The 13,068-nt window shown below is 40.6% G+C and overlaps 1 long non-coding RNA gene across 1 annotated transcript; it reads left to right on the top strand.

Annotated features, from left to right (window-relative positions):
- Positions 1–9,055: 9,055 nt before the first annotated feature.
- On the top strand, positions 9,056–10,532 carry LOC128853365 (uncharacterized). The gene is made up of 3 exons (XR_008451873.1): positions 9,056–9,213; positions 9,401–9,525; positions 10,344–10,532. It is a non-coding gene; the product is annotated as an uncharacterized LOC128853365 (long non-coding RNA).
- The last annotated feature ends 2,536 nt before the right edge of the window (positions 10,533–13,068 follow it).

Raw genomic sequence — 13,068 nt, forward strand, 5'->3', positions numbered from 1 at the left:
TTTAAACAAAACAAAACAAAAAAAACCTTCCTTAAAAAAAAAAAAATATTGAAAGTAGAAGATGCTTATGATGCTGACAATGGTGTGTGGACTGTTAGTAAAACGTGCTGGTAGTTCCTAGGATGCTTATTATGAAATAAGGATGCTTTTCTGAATGTTCTTGAAAGGGCAAGAAGTTCCTGTGAGATACCGTGATACTGCAGCTTTATCGACGTTTAAAAAACAAAAAAAAAGGCAAAAAAAAACCAACAAAAAAACCACCCCCGACCTGTAACATATCTCTTATATATATTAAAAACGTTTAAAGGTTTTAAAAGATAAATTGCATTAATACAGATTGAAGTATTTTATTCTTTTTTGACTTGAAAAATTATATTTCATATTGCAAAGATGTTTACAAGTATTTTAATTTAAGTTCAGTGAACTTTTTTGTAGCTGGGTTAAATCTTTTTTATTTTAGTATGGCCTTATGGCAAAGAACACTGTATTATTTTAATATCACACAATTGTGAACGGAATTACAAACCATAAAATGTGTAATGCTTTGAACAGTATTCTGTTGGGATGGAGATTTTATAGGTTCAGAAAAAAAAATCTTTTAAATCTGCTTCACCCAGCATATTTTCTATTCAGTGATATAAAGCATATTTTATTCTATATTATTACAAAAAAATGGAAATGTATAAACATATGTCAAAAGGAACTGTTGAAGCTTTCTAACATTTGTATAAATAGAATTCAGTGGAAATTACAAAAATTCTGTTGCACCACTATAGTTTTAGTATTTCTATTTTAATACATTTGTTTACCACTTGTTTATGTATATGTAGGTGACGTTACTTGAGCTTAAATGTACTTTACTGAGCAAAGTTTAAAAACAAAGTATATTTTATTTTATGATAAAGGGCCTTTAACCTCATGGTCAAATACTAATATTATATTTGCTGAGACAAGATTTGAAATTGTATCAAGAGTTTTATTTTTCTGACATTTAAAGTTCTACATAATAAAAGTAAAACTTAAGTAATGGTGCTACTTCATGTTTTTTTAAGTATTTCTATATAAATAAAATAAAATATTACAGAAAAAAAAAAAGGTAGTCTGTGTGGTGATTTGATTTGATGCGCTGAGGGTGTCTTGTGGAATTTTTGTTCCCGGCTTGTAGCACTGAAACGTGTTGGGTGTTTAGACTGTGTCCTGTTAGTGTTGATGGAAGCCTTTAGCTTGTGAAGGCTTCCAGAATAATCCTGCCAGCGAATCGTACCTTGTAACACGGTTTTAGGGGAAGAAAATAATTTGTTTGTTTAATACTTATTTACTACTCATTTATATTTAATTGCTGCGGTTATTCCTGATCTAAAAATATTTTTTTTTCAATATTTTTAGTCGTGAAACGTGCTTGATTTCGTGGGAGTTGTTAATTGTAGCAAATACAAAGCGTAGGTAAGAAACGGAGCTGACGGCTATCTCTGCTCTCTGTTCTCCAAGCAGATAGCAGGGGAGGCTCCTTTGTTGTACTGCGCTGATGAAGGGCTGAGTCCTGCGGGTCTTGGCTCTGCTGTGCCCAGAGACCTCAGAACCCCATCCCAGCCTGGGGTTCTCTGGAGTGCAACGAGGGCTTCAGCATCCTTCGTGAGTTCTTGAAAGCACTCCTTGGTATTTGGCAGTTGTGGTTCTGGTAATTGGTGTTGACAAGCTCATTTGAATAAAAAATTTATTGCAGTGTAAAGTTTTGTTTGTTTTTGACGATGCCTGAAGTGGTATTGGGGTGAAGGAAGTACAGGCGCTTTCTGACTTAACGAGCCTACGAACCCACCAGGCAAACCCTGCGATATTTTTGTGGCTGATTGTAGTCAACGTGTTTGAATGAACTTGCCGGGTAGAGCGTGTTCGAGCAGGTTTCAGAAGGTGGCTGCGGATCATCGGAAACGCTTGGTTTTGAGGGTGCCGGTGCACTTTTCAGCGAGCTGAGGGAAAACAATGGAACAAACCCAAACTGTGTAGCGTATTTCATGTGTTTGACTTTGTGCTTAGCAGTGAGTGTGCTGATGCCTGAGCTCCTCTGCTCGGATCTCCTTTATGGACTCCAGAGCTGCTGGTTGGGTGGGAAGGGGGAGGAGGGAGGATGCGGCAGGGGATGATGGGATCTCTTTGTTTGATTTGATTTTTTGCTTCTTTCATTGAACTGTGATTGTGGTATCAGCTGATTTATAGAGTTAAAATCCCTCCCTGAGCGTTGCGTTTGTCTCGGGAAACTTGTCGATTTCAATGGTGGAAAAAACACCCCAATACTATGAAAAAAAAATCCAGAGAGTGGTAGAGAAGATGGGCTCAGATACAGAAGTGGTGCAGACACTGCAAAAACCCTTGGCAAAATTGGTTGTTTTGAAGGGATCAGGAAGTTTTAAGTCCACGTGTATATTTTCTTAATGATGGGTGTCTAGGAAATGTGCTCAAAATGCATCAATCAATTTCTCATTTCAGTGTAAACATTCTGTGCTGGTGTCTGGGGAAAGTTGTGAAAATAGCTTTAAATAAATAAGTGAATTTGATCGCTTTGCTTAATTTTCCAAGCTTAGTGAAACTGAAAGGCAAATGGGATGAACAAAAAGCGAAAACTACATTCTCCTCTTTTTTTTTTTGCCCCCCCCCCCGAATGTTCAATAACCGTGTGCCTCCGTGGTGGTAATAGCAGTGGTGTGGAATCCTGCGAGCAGCTGTGGTTGTGCTGATGAACAGCCCGTGTGCAGCAGCCTGGCAAACGCCTGACCAGGGGGATGCGGCAGGGCATGGCTCAGCTCAGCCACCCTCTTACACCTAACCGTCCTCATTGTCTGTGTTCATCTTGCAGGACATATCTTGGGATTTTCTTAACCAAACTGGCTGAAACAAAGGCAGTCCTCTTGCTCCCTGTGGCCCTATGTGCCTTTTTGGCCTCTGTACGCTGTTCCACCCTCTGCGTACGCTCCCTGTGCGTGTCGGTTTTGAGGTGGGAAGATGGGCTGCAGTGCCTTAAAAACCCCCTTGCGTTCATTCCTCTTTGGGAATTATCTCACCTGCAGAGGGACCGGTGTTTTGCGGAATCAAACCCTATAACCCAAAGCCAAACCCTATAACCCCTTGTCTGCTTTCGCTCATCACCGATCTGGATTACTCTTGCTTTGGCGTCCAGTGATGCACTGAGTGCTTTTCACCTCGTCTTCCAAACGTGGTGGTGACGGAGCCGCCCCTTTGCTGCACGGCACATCCGCGAGGTCGGGCACATCCACTGAGGCACTTCCATCGCGCGGTCCCACCCCTCCGTTGAAGGGCATCTCAGAGATGTCCTGGAATGTATGGTGCCGGTTGCCTACATCTCCCTTCTTGCCGGATGGCTGTGATGTGCCTCAGCCCCAAATCTGCTCCTGCTGGTGGGGTGTAAAATCCCTTGTCTTTGCTGGTGGAAACGGGCACACGCGAGCACGGATAGCGCGGGGCGGAATATGCAGGCTACACATGTGCGCTGCCAGCCCGGATTTATGCTGTAGGTCAGTCCCTTGGATTGCAAAGGCTGTAAATCAGCGCAGAATTTGTCCCAGGGTCTGGGGCCATATGGTATGCGGGAGTGGGAGAAGGAGAGCGGTGCCCACGCCGAAGGGAGAATAAAGGCCAGTGTTTGGTGCGGGAATATTTCAAAGCCTGAGAAAGGGGCAAAGTTCAGTTTCTAATGGAGTGCTTTGAAATATATAGATGTATACGGTCAATGTTTATCTTCCAGAACAAAGATCACTTTGTTTTTCAAATGTTTGTGTGTTGGTGCTGAAAACTGTACGCGGGGTCTTTGCTACGAGAGGCTCCTCTGCAACCTCTGGAGCTGCTGAGGGAATGGATGCCCCCGGCACGTGTGAGCCTGGCCCTGACGTCCTCACCAGCTGTGGGAAGGTTTTGGCGAGGACTGGCACTTTCAGGGTGTTTTCTTGTCTTTGCTAATGTGTGTGTATGGTTCTCGGTGCCTATACACATAATTATCTCAAAAAAAAAAATACATTTACATTTGTAAGAATTATTATTTACAAAGTCCTAGACTTAATTATTCCTCTGTCCATGTCTTGTACTCTGCAGGATTTGCATAACAATCAGACATCAAAGCCAGAGCCCTTTACTGGGAGAAAGGTCTTTCCACGATATTATTGTGATGTCAAATGAATTATAATGATCAATTTAATCTAAATTTACTCTTTAGATTTTTTTTCTGCAAATCGATTGAAATGCGACTTAAAAGCAAACTTTAAATTTAGTAGTAAGAATCTAGTGCAGTAAGGTATTTTAATTAGATTGCTTTTTGTTTGATGTTTCTCACTGCTCTCTGCCAACCCCTCAACCTTCTTTTTTTCCTCCATTCTCCTTGTCTTGCTATTTTGAAAACCGAAATGACGCTTTGCTGTCATTGAAGTGAATGGGAATTCTGCTGCTGGAAGACCATGTTGGTGAGTATTGCTTTTAATTGATCTAGAAATAGCAAAAAGTAATTATTCACCCTGCCTCTGCTTATTTGTGTTTCCTGTACCTGTTGTCTCTCTAGTAGAGATGATTTAATTAGAGAACAAAGACTATTTTAAATCCAAGGTAGTTAAGGGATGCTTCAGCCTGTGTAATCATTTGAATTTCTGATTTACCTTCTTATCGTAGTCTTCCTGGCAAATGGCCTGAGCTCACAGGTGAGTAAGTGCTCTATTCAGTGGGGAATGGTGTGGGAAGACACTTGTAGCTATTGCCTTCTTTTGCTTTCTTCTTAGAAAAAATAAATACAGATATCTAGGTGTGACCATATATTCAAAATGTACTTGCGATGAAACTCTCCAGAAAATCACGGTTTAGAAGCTCTTCCATTTTTCAGTGCATTAATGTTCACAGAAACTCACTGTAATGGTGTAAATGTTTTATTGTCGTTTTATTGCTTAATATTAAGGATGTTAATGAAACTTCCACGGCTGGATATGTAAAATAATTACGTCTCATCTGATTTCTAACTTTGATTAAAAAGTAAAAAGCTTATTCTGGATTAATTTTAGTGAATTAGGTTGTATCGTGATGCGCTTGTGTAGCGGTGAAGCTGTATCAAAAAATATTTCAGCATTTGGTGTATGGATTATTCTGTAATGTTATCTGTACACATATAGGATGTGCAACTCTGTGTCCTAGACATCGACACGCGTATTTGTATGACATTGTGGGTACCATAGAGCCACGGTGGTTTAAGATTTGTGCCGTCTTGGTAAATAGCCTCTATCACCTGACGTTGAATTTGTGGCCTTGAGGAGTATCAGACGGGGTCATGGCCACAGAAACCACCTGTATCCATCCTGAGCTGCGTTTTGCTTAGTTTTGGGCTCCGTGAAACCAATAGCCGAAGCCCCACCTTGATCAGGATTTAATGCTCCCCATGTATTAAACTCTGGCAAATAAAGTTTGTTTGCATATGAAATCTTATGCGAGACACACAGATAATATTTCTCCCTAATGTGAGGGGGTTTAGGGTATTTTTTTTTTTTTAGTAGGGATGTATTTGCTCTGTCTTTTCTAACAATTTACAGCTTTCCATTGGTAAGAAGGTTATTGGTGGAAAAAATCAGTCAGTTGGATGCATTCATGCTAAATTCATCTTACACCTTTACCACTACAAATGTGATTGATTAGCTGTCTGGGGAAATTTATAGCCTTTGATAAGATTGCACCAAGAGAAGTGCCTTTTTAGTTTTAAATGGAGAACAAAAAGAGATTTTTTATGTTCCTCATTACTGGTTTTCCACTTGTGATGGAGATAAAATACAGTAGAGTGCTTTTTCCTCTTATGTATAAGGGCTCTTCTGCCTTTCATATCTGGTGGAATTGCGTGGCCCACTTTACATGAGTGTGAATGGCAATTGCCTTGTAAATGTGACTGCCGTGAATGGGTGAACAGTCTGTCGCCTCTTATTTTGTCCTTTGTCTTTATGTTTTATTCACTTTTACCCTCTACAAAAGAGCCTTAATTTAGACCTGAGAAAACAGTAGCGATGCATGAGTTCATTGTAGATCTAGTGGCAGGTTTTATTTGATTTTGATGTTCTTTATGTTTTGATGGGTGCACTAAACAGCAGAAGCTATTTTAATCAAAAGAAAATTTCAACGAGAGCATGACCTATAGTAGTGGTTTTGATAGAGTCACGAAAGTTTCTGTTACACATTTGGAAATTATTTCCGTGATTTAACTGCAAAGGGCAAGTAAATCATGCCACTTGAAGAGTTAGAGAAAAGGAGTGATTTTCAGCATCTTTAATTCTGCTTCTGAGTCATTGTATCATCTCAGCTAATTAATTTCACCTTTTATATGCTTCAGGATTTCCATCTGTCAGTGAACTAATGACACCTACTTACAGGCAGCGTTGTGAAGATTAATTAATTGACATTATTGAAATATCCTGTGGTGGAAGTCCTGATGTAAGTGCAAAATATTATTACTGATACTTCCTAATTAATCAGTTCATAGTAGCCAGCATGTGGTAATCATATTGGTTTAGAGCAAACAAACACAGAAATGGATTATATTTGAAATCTGCGGGGTTTTTTTTTTTCATATTTTTGGGTTTACGTGTTATTTGAACGATCTTAGACGGCGAGCGCAAGAATATCCCGTCCTCCCGCGGCACTTACAGGCGTGGTGGGGCTTGACTCAGGAGAAATATGGGATCCCCATGTTATTTGTATAGGCCTGATGGGCTTGGTTGAAGATGTGGAAAGGCAGGTTTGGCTAACAATATTCTCGCCTCGGCTGGTGCAACATGACTAAAACTTTAGAACGTGATGCCCTTTTGAATGGATATGAAAACGTTAGCATTATAAAGAAACATACGGCACTGATCTAGTAATCTCTGTGCGTGTGGCTGGACGTTACTGAACAGAGCTTTTCCCCTGTGAAGGAGGGTGGGAGGAGTGATGTCTTACATCATAAAGCATTGGAAAGGAATTGATGTTGTGAAATTGTTAGGAATTTATATGGGTAATAAGATCTATTCTTACCACTCATGGCTGGGATGCTCTTTGCATAATGATACGACTACAGCTGTGCAGGTCTTAGACCACGTGCTTTAAAATGGCAGGGATAGCTGGAAATGGTGGAATTTGTCTGAGCCTTCCTGTAATTAAATACTACGAAACGTATACCTAATTTTTCATAATGTTGACTACACAGTTGACAGTAAGGTGAATATAGCTGCTGTCTGTATCGCTTTCCAGAGACCGATCACATTCCTGAATGACATGATACACTTTTTGTTGTTGGATATGTAAGTCAGAAGATATTTTTTGGAATTATTTGCGACTGTTTCACAAGGGCAGACGGAGGTTAAAAGCTTCACAAACGTTCATATTTCTTTCTCCTTAAGTCATTTCTTTAAAAAAAAAAAAGTAAATCACATGCAATTATGAAACTGCTTTGTCTTTGACGCACTTGAAGATGTTTTCAGGCCACAAAAATGTAACTTTCTATGACTAATTTGAATTAAAATCCCACTCCAGCAGAAAACGTCCTCAATCTTTGGAGTCGCGTGGTTCTTTCTTGGCTGCACAGGAGGTCAGTCTTTTAAGGAGAGGGTCTGTGCAATAACGTGCAACACTGCTAGTGAGAGGAATTTTACACTTCTCCCCTTGACACGAACTCTGTGTTCATCCTACCATCCTGCTGCCTCTAGAGCCTTTTGGTATTAGATGTTACAATGGATGCTGGGCTGTTACTGAGCCGATGTAGGAAAACACGGTAGCTCCAGTTAAAGAGATGTATTCCCAAAGGTAGGGTCACCCACTCTGCAAAAATGATAAGGATTAAAAGTAGAGTCTCCTGTTTGTCTCTGAGTGCATCTCTTCATGTGGCTGTCCTTCCTTTCCCCAATGTTGATTTTCAAGCCAAACGGCCCTTTCATCATCACTGGCTTAGCAGCGAAGTTGTCTGTTGATAATAGCAGGCTTCACCACTTCCCAGCTAGCTGGTAGTCAGGCAGCCAAAGAATGGCCTATCCAAGATTAGGATATGCTCCACGCACCATCCACTGGTGTTGTTCCCATAAGCCTAATTATATGACTTTTGGGTCAGACAATGTCTCATTGTGTGGCCCTTGGCAGCCACGGGACGCCTAATGCTGCATGAATGTCTAATGCGGAGTTTGACGGCTATGACTGAGGCTGCAGTTCCATGCTGGAATTGAAAACATCCGTGTAGTTTCCATAGAAAACCAGGTCAATGGTCCTCCCATAAAGCATTAGCCCCAGGGAAAGCTATTGGTTGTACGTCGCCTGTACAAATCCACGCAGGGTGAGCAGTTTACAGTGCATTTGTCTTTCAGGTAAATGACAGTTGGGCAGTCAGATTGATTTAGTCTTTAGTGACCTATTTCGGAATCCTCATTTATTGCAAGCACCATCCCTCATCCGTTTATCGCTAACTTTTTTTTTCTGTCTTGTACATTTAAGAACACTTGCGAGGTGTCTGACAAACACCGCCAGCACAATGAATATGGCTTTGTATTAGTATGTTAAAAAACCCCAACACTTTATGTTTTCTTTGAGTGTAAAATTTTAGGTAGAACTATGTGATCTTTACAACACTCCCTGTAAAAACCTGCCTTTTTTTACGGGCAAATGAAAGGTATGAATGTAAAAGGCAGATCGTTGTAGATGAAGGCCATAATGTGCTTGTTCATTTCAAAGGAGAATGTATAACTAATTACGTTTTAATTAAATCTCTAACGTCAACAGCTGTTTCTAAGGGATCTTTTTAAGCTACATTTATTTTTAGTACTGTTTAAGATTGTCTTTCTTTGCATACATCTTCCTTCATGCATTATTGCTTTTAAAAAGTTTTCCCTCTTTTAAAGTATCGACTAACGCATATATTAAAGGCTAAGCACTGGTAAAATTACTTTTTTAAGATGCTGGCTGTGACTTTTCTAGGTAGAGAGAAAAAGATGTGATTCCACCAAAATGCCTTTTGTTCTCTTTTTTTTTCTCCCAGAAGTAAAGGGTTCCAGTTCCAAACCCCGAATTGGAGGCCAGTTCTCAGCTGTCAGTGGTTTCCGTTGGCTGGCTGTTATCAGTTCCTCACAATGCAGCTGCTAATTACAGTAATAGGACAACTCTCTCTTCAGTCTGAGTGAGCCGCACTGACTTAATCCTCTCCCTCCAAAATCAGCAATAGCATCAGTAAGTATCCTTTAATTTGTAGAGAAAAAAAAAAAATCTAACCTTTTTTTCACGTGACAAAACTTAGCCAAACTCAGGGTTTCACATATCAGGGCTTGGTCCTGTTGGCTTTCCTGGTACTCGTGTCAGTCCATAAAGCTTCAGGTGTCATTGCCGCTTCTTAGTGTTCTTGTTTTGTCATTTTTAGCCTGGATCATCCAGAAGCAGAGAGGAAGGAAAAAAAGGAGTGTTTGCTCAGCCTGTAGGAGGTTGGAAAGTTTGTCATGGGACTCCTCAGAGCCTGCTGTCTCTCAGCTGCTGCGGGACTTCAAGGTGAGCTCTGTTTCGGGCATTAGTGTCAGCGCCACCCTGGAGATCTCTGCCCCTGACCTGATGAGACCCAGATCCATTGCTTACCGTCTCTGCTCTAAGGAGGCACAGCTGTACCCTACACCTCTCCACTCCACCTGAGCACTATTGGCAGCAGTTACCGTGCTTCAGTGGAGAAAGGACGTGACTGCTCACCGCAGAGCAGATGGCTGGAGTTAGGCTTAGCACCTCCAGCAGCCTGTGGGGTGTGGCTCCCGCACCGCTGTACCTGCTTCACCCACAGTAAAATCATTTAGGGGCATCTTCCAGCCCAGAAGGAATTACAGTGCACCCCTTTCTCTCTGCTCTGATCAGAGGGTAAGTTCACGTTGTGGTGGATATCATAGAATAGTTAGGCTTGGAAGAGACCTTAAAGATCATCTAATTCCAACCCCCCTGCCATGGATTTGCAGGTCATTTGTGTCTTGCTGATCACTAGTGCCTAATTCCTGGCAGTTGCTGGGCTTCCTGATCACCCCTCATTAAAGATACTCTCTGAAATCTCCTCCCCCTATCACCTCCTCTCTTGCTGAACTGGATGGTTTTGCATCATTCAGAGTCTTCAGCACTTCAGAGATGGAGGGAATTATTTGAAAGATGATTACTGTGTTGCAGTGCAGGAATATGTAGCTGATATCAATTGACTACCTAAGCTCTAATTTTCTGTAAACATCAAAACCCAGTAATTGGGAGCCCTGTGTCAGTTTTGGAAAGTCATTCCGTTATAGATTGGAATGCCAGTGTATTTGCTAAAATAAATAAGAACTCATTATCTCTTTCAGGATACTAGCCAAGAGGCTGAGAAAGACTTGGCTTCTGGGACCAAGGTAATAATGGATGTAGTGGCAGTAAAATGAAGGCAAATCAGAAAAAAACTGTGAATCTGCTATTAACACCTGCAAATGCACGGCGATTATGTTTTTCACTCATAAATGGAGATTTGTGAGACCCATGATTTGTGAGAGCAGAGTTGACTCTTTGTATTTTATTGTTCAATTTCTCTTCTTTTGCTATAAGTGCACTGCATCTAATTTTGATCTCAGGTAAGCGTAAATCACAGTTAATAACACTGACATCAGTGTATTTGAGGGAAAATCAGACCTGTTGGGTCAGATTCCTCAGAGGGGGAGTCTCTGAAAGCAGAGCAAATCCACACAAGTGATATGAACTCCCCCTAGCCCGAGACCGCTGTAAATTGAAGCTGAGTCCGACCAGCTTAGTGCCATGGCTTGAATAATATTTTTGATTAAGCATGCCACAGTTCTCTCTACAGCAAAAATGTCTTTTATTCCAATAGTAAAAGTAGTAAAAGTAACCAGAAATACCCAAATGTGTGATGTTTCTTCAGCGTGATAAAGGATGCTTCCCTGTCCACTCCTGACTTCATTCTTGGAGAAACAGGCAGCTCCAACTGTTTTAAAGAAATGATGGGGTAACTGAGCCCAAAATAGATCCTTGGGGCACTTGCAAGCATTTCTGAGAATATCTTACAGAGCAAATCCACTGGTTACGGTCTTGTGGGTTGTACACAGGACAGAGTTAAGAGTTGGGCTTGCAGCTGTACTTTCTGATGTGAGTAAATCACTGGATTTCTCCTCTCAATTTAGTTATTATACAGGGAAATAGTCTTGGCTTGCTGTATTAGGCTGCTGTGAAGATAAGTTTACTTCCATTAAAACATGCTTAAAATTCTGGATCGGAGAGCATAATAGAAATGCGAAGCATCTTGTTATGTTAGACGCTGTGGAATTAGCAAGCATGGTTAATCCCTAGTGTTCAACAATGATTTCTCTGTACTGGGACAGAAAAACAGGGCCAGTAAGAAACATGCAGCAGCTAGGCTGATGGTGACTGCAGTGAAGCAGCGTTTTGATTTGTTTGTCTCTCAGAACTTTGCTTAATGTGTTACTATTTCTTCTTGTTAGAGCTGATTGAATCACATAAAACTGAATTCAGGGAGCTGAATAGGCTACATGGCATTGTATTAGGAGACATACCAATCACTCTGAGATTGCTTTCCTGATGCCAACAACACGTACCGCATACCAACATCCACAGTGTACCAGAGGTGCTCTTCTATGTGCCTGGAAAACTGCATGGCAATTTGTGCAAGATGAGCATATCTTGCATGCTGGGTTATTGAAAAGTAACTTGACTAGTGTTATTTTCAATAATATTTCCCAGCAGACTCAATACATTGGCTTTTAGACCTACTATCGTGTTGGATTACCATTACTATTAGATAGTAATTGCAAAAGTTTTTATTTTTTTTTCGTGTTTTCACAAGAAACACTTTTATTTAGCGGAGAATCATGTAGAAAGCTCCTGTATTTTTTTATCCACCCTCTCTCCTACCTTTCACCGCTCAGGTTATGGTAGTATACAGAAAAGCTGCAGTAGATGAATCGTGCAGAGAGACGGTGAGGATTTGCCCCGATGCATGAAAGTGTTCAGAGCATCAAAAGTCCTGGTGAATCCTAAGCTACCTGAGTCCATGTGTACTTTCTTTCTGACCTCGGCAAATCCAAGATTTTCCTGTCATGTACATTTGCTGCCTGGGCAGCAAGTAAACGTTTCTTTGCCTGTGTGATTACACACATAAGGCTTCACAGAGCAGGTATGTTCTGTGTGGCTGATAACTCAGGGAATACATGTTGTCTATGTCAGAAACGTGCTTTTCCTGTTGTGATATCTGTGTATAATATCATGAGCTGGAAGAGAAAGGGGATTTTTGCCCTTTGAAGAAGCTCATCCATCTATCTTCAATCTTTCAATCTATCTTCAGGGTGATACACCACTATTTACATTCTTTTTTTATCTCTTCTTTTCCCCCGCTTGCTTCTTTCTTTCAGGCATTTCAGGCTTTGCTCTTGGTGGTGGATGTAAGTTTTCATTTCAATGCGTTACTGGATTTTTTGAGCTCTGGTGCGGAAGCCCGGCTGTCTCACAGCAACTTCTCTTTGTGTTAGACCCTGTCAGGTATCTCCAGCACTGATGGACTTGTTAAAAGCTTAGTTATTTATTCATTTCCTCTTCACTGTCTTTAGTTATAGGCCTGTATTAGGAGGTGATCAGTCATGTTTTTTTCATGTTGTCTTACTCTTTTTGTTCTCTTACATCAGTATGGAAAACCATGGTCTTGGTAAAGGTCTCATGCCTGGAAACCACTGTTTCCAACTCATTTGTCTGAATAAATTACTTTTCTGGATTATCTTTTCTGCTTTTCTGAATAGAAACTTTTAACATCAAAGACTCCAGGCCCTTTCTTTTTGCCTTACTGACTCATGAAAATATAGCAAAACTTTTCCATTTACAGACCTGACTGATTAACCTGCCTTTTTCACATTGCTATGGAAATGTTTAGAAAAACTAGTCCATTTTCACTTATTGCCTGTATTGCTTATATTGTTGCATATTATTTATATACTCTCTTAGTTTTTCCTTTACTAATTATGACCCTCTTAAATGAAAATAATTTTGAAAGAAATAAAACTAACACGTTACAGC

The sequence above is a fragment of the Cuculus canorus genome, chromosome 12 (genome assembly GCF_017976375.1).
Source record: "Cuculus canorus isolate bCucCan1 chromosome 12, bCucCan1.pri, whole genome shotgun sequence".
NCBI classification, from domain to species: Eukaryota; Metazoa; Chordata; class Aves; order Cuculiformes; family Cuculidae; genus Cuculus; species Cuculus canorus.